This window comes from Lathyrus oleraceus, chromosome 5, assembly GCF_024323335.1.
Source record: "Lathyrus oleraceus cultivar Zhongwan6 chromosome 5, CAAS_Psat_ZW6_1.0, whole genome shotgun sequence".
NCBI classification, from domain to species: domain Eukaryota; kingdom Viridiplantae; phylum Streptophyta; class Magnoliopsida; order Fabales; family Fabaceae; genus Lathyrus; species Lathyrus oleraceus.
The window spans coordinates 157,785,860-157,793,048 of NC_066583.1; the positions used below are offsets into that span (position 1 = coordinate 157,785,860).

General features: G+C 36.8%; 1 long non-coding RNA gene across 1 annotated transcript; it reads right to left on the reverse strand.

Moving 5' to 3' along the window:
- Positions 1-3,030: 3,030 nt before the first annotated feature.
- Positions 3,031-4,019, reverse strand: LOC127080003 (uncharacterized). Its single transcript, XR_007788001.1, has 2 exons — positions 3,662-4,019; positions 3,031-3,531 (listed from the first exon to the last, which is right to left on the reverse strand). It is a non-coding gene; the product is annotated as an uncharacterized LOC127080003 (long non-coding RNA).
- Positions 4,020-7,189: the final 3,170 nt, after the last annotated feature.

A 7,189-nucleotide genomic window follows, 5' to 3' on the forward strand; every position in this document is an offset into this window, starting at 1 on the left:
CATTGACAATTTTGTTAATGTTAATGCTATGAGGATCTTCTTGATTAGGAATCTGGTTCCAACTTTTCTCGGTGACACTTATTTCTCTGATCATCATAGGACTTCTAAAGGGGGTGGAACTATTGTCTGTTGTGCGCCTTTACTGTACAAGTGGTTTATTTCGCACTTGCCACAGTCCCCTATCTTCAAAGAAAACAATGATTGTTTAAGGTGGTCTCAAAGACTTATGTCTCTCACCAATGATGACATCACTTGTTATTCTTATATTTACGACGACGTTGAGATTATTGATAGTTGTAGAGAGTTCTATAATGTGCCTCTTCTTGGTACACAAGTGAGAATCAACTATAATCCGACTTTGGCAAGACGTCAAGTCGGGTTCCCTATGAAGGACAAACCTAATAACATTTTGTTATAAGGTTTATTTTTCCAAGAAGGGAAAGACATTAAAGGTTTGAAAGCTAGGATGGTACGTGCTTGGCACAATGTTCATAGGAAAGGAAAAAGAGAGCTTGGACTGAAGAATTGTAGCTTTGGAGCCTTACATTAGTTGGGTGAAGAAGAGAGAAAAGGAATTCAAGATGTCATACGCTTATGAAAGACCTATGTCCTTGGTAATGGTAAAATCTCCCACTACTAAAGACATAAAGGAGTTGCAAGAGGCTTTAGACAAAATGAAGCAAGAGAGGGATGATTGGGAAGACAAATTACACACCTCACACCTTGAGAAAGTAGAATTGCAGAAGCAGCTAAAGGAAAAAGATGAGCTGATATAATTGTTTGAGAAACGTGCTATGAAGAGATCAAATGACTAAGATGATTTATTTTCCTCTAATAGTTCATCATCTACTCATCTTCCTACTTCCGGCGTTTGGAAAGGCATTGTAGACCAGCTCGTGATAGAGGATGATTTTATGAAAAGCAGCTACGAAAGAGAGATCAAAAGGCTTCGCAAGCAGTACCAGCTTAGATTTGGGTCGTCATCGGACATGATTCCATAGATCCAGTGTCTTTCCATTTGTGATCATTGAAACTGTATTTCTGATTGTAATCCTTTACATTATTAATAAAATGAGATTTTCAGTACATCAAAAAGCGTTATTCCCATTATTATGTTTGGAATTTATGTCATAATGTTCCTTAAAAAATAATAGTAATAATAATAACATTCACATTTGCATATCATGCATCATCTTGGTATTGCTTTGAGTAAGTTTGACAGGGGTCTTATTTCTTTCTTGGTCTTCATCCAGATAAGATGTCTTACCGGTACAATACTCTAATTAATCAACTAAAGAAGATGGACCGCCTAGAGCAAGAGAATCGTGAACTCCGTGAAGAGGTGACAACCTTCAGGGACAATTATGAGAGACTTACTGCTATGATGGAGACTTTGGTGGCTGCTTAAAATCAACCACCACCTCTTCCTCCTCAGACTCCACTTCATAGGACCGTGATTTCTGAAATTATCTCTACACCCATCTCTGTGGCTCCCGTCAGTGCTCCACAACATCACATGCCTTCCGGTTTCCCTTGGGGCATGCCTTCTAACTTTGTGCCTGGGAGGTATCAACCTGTTGTTGAAGTTCCTATGACTCAACCTGTGATGTCAGTACCACCTTCCATGGTTCATGCTGTCGAAGAACCTGTTTTTCACGATGACCAAAGCAAAAATGTTGGTGTTTATGAAAGAATGGACGAATTCCAAGATCAGTTTCAGGCTATGCAGAAAGAGATTCAGGCTTTAAGGGGGAAATATTTGTTTGGGAATAATGCTCATGATCTGTGTTTAATTCTGTCATACCCCAAAATTCACCCTATCCTTCACAATGTTCATATAGGTCATTAACCCTTAATCACCTGCATATCATCATAAGCACTCATTTCATCTGCATAAGCATGGTTCAACACAAGGGGGCAGGTGGCTTGAATTCACGGCTTTATGCTTACACCTAGTGGAAACTAGGGTTCATCAATAACTTGAGGTGGATTAATCAATCAAACCCTAATCTCTTGGTTTATAACATTGGTGGACACTTACCTTGAGGCATTTGATCAAGCATGATCGTGCCTTGATCTTTGAGGTTTAACACATACCGTGTTGACCAGGTGCTCATTGGGTTTCATACCCCACTTCATTCTTGGATCCATGTGCATTCTAGATCATCCATTGAACCTGGGTTACATGTTTCTAATTCATAATTCATTGACACATTCATCCATTCATTTCCTTCAACCATGGTTCAATTTGATTTACAAGTCTTGTCATCATTTGGATTCATCGGTCCATTGCATGTTGTTATTCTAGTCATCATTGTGTCATAATATTTTTCCAAATTGATTTTAACTTCAATTTAATTTTTGAAGTTTAAATTGATTTTGGAGGTTAAAATTGATTTTTGAAATTCAAATTAATTTTATATATCATTTCATCATTTTTTGTCAAATTGATTTTAGAAATCATTAATCTTTTTTTATTTTATTTTTCAAATTGATTTTTTAGAAGTTTCAATTTAATTTCATTTTATACCAAAAGGCCATGGTTGACAAATAAGCCCATTCATCATTTTTTTTTATAACAAAATTAGGATTTGGAGTAGGCCCATTAACTCATTGGTCCAATTACCATTACAATTCCAATTTTAATCCAATTTCTAATCTAATTATCCATTTACCCATTAACCCATTGGTCCATCACACATCCAAATCTCCACATATCCAATCCAGTTAACCATTTATCCATTATCCATTCTTTAATCCATTAACCAACTGTCCATATTCTAATTACCCAATTCCCAATTTAGTTAATCCAATTAATCCATTTTGCCATGTCCATAACCACATCCAATAAATACTGCAGCATGAAAGTCCAGTGCAACAGCAAAAGTGAAATGAATTGCAGCATGATACAAAACGACTCAAAATGCAGTGTAACCAAAACGACTCAAAACGCAGTGCAACGGTAATAAACAAAACACAAGTATAATAAAGCAAAACGCACGACATGAACACGAAAACGCAAACGGAACCTTACACAAACAGAAACGAAACGTGAATTTCCAAAACGCAGAACTCAACATCGAAATGCAGCATTGCAGAGCCAAAACGCAAACAGAATGCAAGTGAGAACGGAAACGACATGAACAAATCCAAATCCAAATTACAAACTCATCCAAAACGTGACTTCAAACTCATCCAAGTTGAACGTTCAGAATTCTAATAAATACAAGAATAAGCAATGAAATTTTCTCTTCCTCTCCAATTTTTTCCAGAATTCTTCTTCCCCCTCTCACCTGCATATTCTTCCCTTTCTTTCCTCTTCAATCTTCATCTTCATCACCTTGTTTCAATTCTGTGAATCACCTGCACATACGAACCGAATTCTGCAAATCACCTGCATAAGATACGAATGGCAACACAACAACTCACGTCCAATACACAAACAAGCTCTATATAAGAGCAGGATTAGCATTGAAATTTCGGTTTTCTTCCTCTAGATTGAATCGTTCATCACCGGCACCACAACCTCCCCTGCAAACCAAACCACAACTCCATATCATCATCGCACTCACGCATCGAATTTGCAAGAGTTCAGCAGAAGCGATTCTTAGGAGAATGGGAGTGAAAGAAAAGGTGGAAAGAATAAAGAAGTGGAAGTTACCTTAAGCTCTTCACCGGATACGAACAACTGTCGCGCCGAAACTTTTCAGAGGTGTGTATTTCATACTTAATTCATGACTTAGGATGCTTGTGAGATTGTTCGATGTGAATACCTCTTCCAATTTGATGATCGATGTGCGCGTCGTGGTCGATTCAGAACGTGAGGTTCTTTGTCTGTTGGTTTCGTTTTAATGCTTTATTTGAGAATTGGGAGTAACCAAGGAGGTTGAGAGTGAGGTGGCGCGAGGAGCTTCACCTTGAGGAAGCGTTGCCGCCGGCGACGGAGCCGGAGCGGCTAGGTCCTTTGTGACCTGCTCCTTTCTCTCGTGGTTGTGACTGAACATAAGGAAGAGATGAAGGAAGTGAGCCTTTGGTTCCTTCTTATTCTCTACTTTGGACTTTATTTGAGCCCAAGCAAATTTTGGCTTCATACTCCCTCTATAGGCCAACACCCCCAGCGATTGGGCCTTGATTCCCATTCCTTCTGAATCTCAAGGCCCACTCTGATTTTTGTTGATCCATTACACTTTTTTTTATCTTTAGGTAATTAGGATTAGCTTTAACTAATTTTAGAATTAATTAGGGAATTTAGGATTAGTTTAGTATGATAATTAGGATTAAGTTTAGTTTATTAGATTTAGTTTTAGAACTTGATATTTGAATATTGTTAGAATATTATTTGAATTTTAATGTTAGATTTAATTCTAGAATTTGACTTTTGAATATATAGACATAGTTTAGATTTAATTTTAGATTTTTTTTTTATATTCTAGAATAATGTTGGAATTTAATTATGGATTTAATTTTAGAACTTGATATTTGAATATTTTTAGATATTGTTTGAATATTGTTTCTAGAGTTTGATTTTTGAATATTTTTTATATTTGTTTTGATATATTTAGATATTGTTTTTAGATTTAATTCTAGTTATTATCATTGATATTGATTTTAATTCTCTTATATTTCTCATATTTTCCTTTAAGCCTAACATCTAACACCTAACAATTAACTCCTAACTTTTTACATTCTTGTACCTAACTCCTAACATTTAATTTTTGTCTTTTACTTTGCTTTTACCTTGCTTTATATCACATTGTACATTCATCATTATCATTCTTCATTTCATCTTGATAATCAACTTAAAAATGGACTAAACATAAAAAATGGAAAAGATAAAAAGAGACTTGATTAAGACCTAAACATGGATAATGGACAATGGACCATGGACTTAGAGGACGCTTTTAGGACCTTTGCATTGGACCTTTGACCATTATTTGACCTAAGCACGATTTGGAGCATAATGGACTTTGTGATCTTTTATTACAAGGGAGCATTCATGCCATCGTCCTCAAAGAAGAAAATGAGTTATGTTTGTAATATCGTTATGCGCTTTCTAGTTTATGACACAATGCACACACAATGCTTTCTCTTGGGCTACCTAACAATGAGACCTTTTATTTCTTGCACAAGTCCCTTGTATTTTTCATGTATCCCTCCCTCTTTTTTGATGTACTTTTTACTCGCTTTCCTTGTCTTGTCATTGCTTGTTAGTTATCCATTAGACCTTAGGACCGTTCACTATTTCATAATCAATAAGCAAACCCTTGATCCAACGTCAAGCGGTATTTTCTCAAATCAAACTCAAAAACATAATAAGATGTGATTAGGATTGTATGCCACAAGCCTTAAGAGGTAAAGAAGAGATGAGAATAGAGCTTTCCTACACTCATTCTAAGTACTTTGAACACAAGACGTTTGGCTTGGTAGTTCGAGGTGTTCACCTTTATCCATAGTCTTTAGTGCAATTCGAAGTCAATAACACTTTCCTTTTAAAACATAAAAATAACATCAACTCATCAAACCTTTTGTTTGATCCTTAGGGCATCATTTCGCAAAACCTTTTTCAAAGTATAAAATCAACAAAACAAACAAACATTTTGTACCCACGAACTACGGGGCTCTGATTTCTCACATCAACAAGTGAGCATATGTAGGTACGAGGACCCAAATCCTTAGCGAGCACACTAATTTAAAATCTATCTCCACTCCGTAAACCTTTAGCAAGTAAGCATTAAGATAACGACACACATTCAAGAATATGCAATTTAGATGGTTCTCATGGAGTACCATGGACGTGAGGGGTGCTAATACCCTCCCCTTGTATAACCGACTTCCGAACCTGTTCATGGTTGCGATGACCATTCTTTTGAGTTTTCTCGATATTTTCCTTTTCTTTTGGAATGAATAAAACCTATGGTGACTCTTTATTCTTCGTGTAGCGACAAGTTCCTAATGTGAAGATTCCGCATAAGTTCAAGGTTACATATTTTGAAAAGTATAAAGGCAACTATTATCCTCTAAGTCATGTGGTGATGTACGCTCGTAAGATGTCGACTCAGACTAACAACCATCAATTGTTGATCCACTACTTTCAAGACAATTAACTGGTGCTGCTCTGAAATGGTAAATGGGGCTCGATAGCACTCAGATCCAAACATTCAATGACCTAGGTTAGACGTTCATTCATCAGTACAAGTATAACATCACATGGCACCGAACAGAGATCAACTTCATACTATGTCCCGAAAAGATAAAGAAACTTTCAAGGAGTATGCGCAAAGATGGCGCAAAATCGTTGTACAGGTTAGTCCTCCGTTGGAAGAAAAGGAAATGACAAAGTTGTTTTTGAAGACGTTGAGTCTGTTCTATTATGACGGGATGGTGGGAAAGTGCGCCTAGTGACTTTACTGAGATGGTAAATATGGGTTTGAGATTATAGTAAGGTTTCCGTGAGGAACGATTGAAAGAAGTTGGTTCAGTTGATAGTTCCAGAAAGTATGGGAATGAGTTACCCAAGAAGAAGGAACATGATGTTAACGTTATCTCACAAGAGAAATGTAAGAGGCTTCCAAGGAATAGTCAACGTCATTAGCATGTGGCATCCGTAACTACAGTTATTAATTCTACTTCGGTCATTCAAGTATCATCAAGTTATCAACCGCGTTTTTAACAACGAACGAATCAACAGAATCATGCCCAGCGGCCGCACAATTTGATTCAATTCCAATGATCTATACAGAGTTATTTCCCACTTTAATTCAGAAGAATTTGGTACAAACAAGAACTTCACCAACTATTCTGAAAGAGCTTCCGTGGTGGTATAAAACCGATCAACATTGTGCATTCCACCAAGGAGAACCCGACCATGATATTGAGAACTATTTCACTTTGAAAGTTGAGGTGAGAAGGTTAATACAAAATGGTATCTTATCATTTGAAGACTCTAGTACCAGTGTACAAGCTAATTCATTGCCCAACCATGGCGGTACAACTATGAATATGGTAGAAGATCCTTGGTTGAAATGCGTGCAACTTTATGTGATTTGAGCTATTATGAGCATGACCATGCTTCTTGCCATGTTTGTTCAAGATATCCCCGAGGATGTGCTGTTGTGAAAAGACACTTACAAGAAATGTTGGATCAAAACCTTATTCAGGTTACAAGGGATAGAAATGAAGATGGGCATGA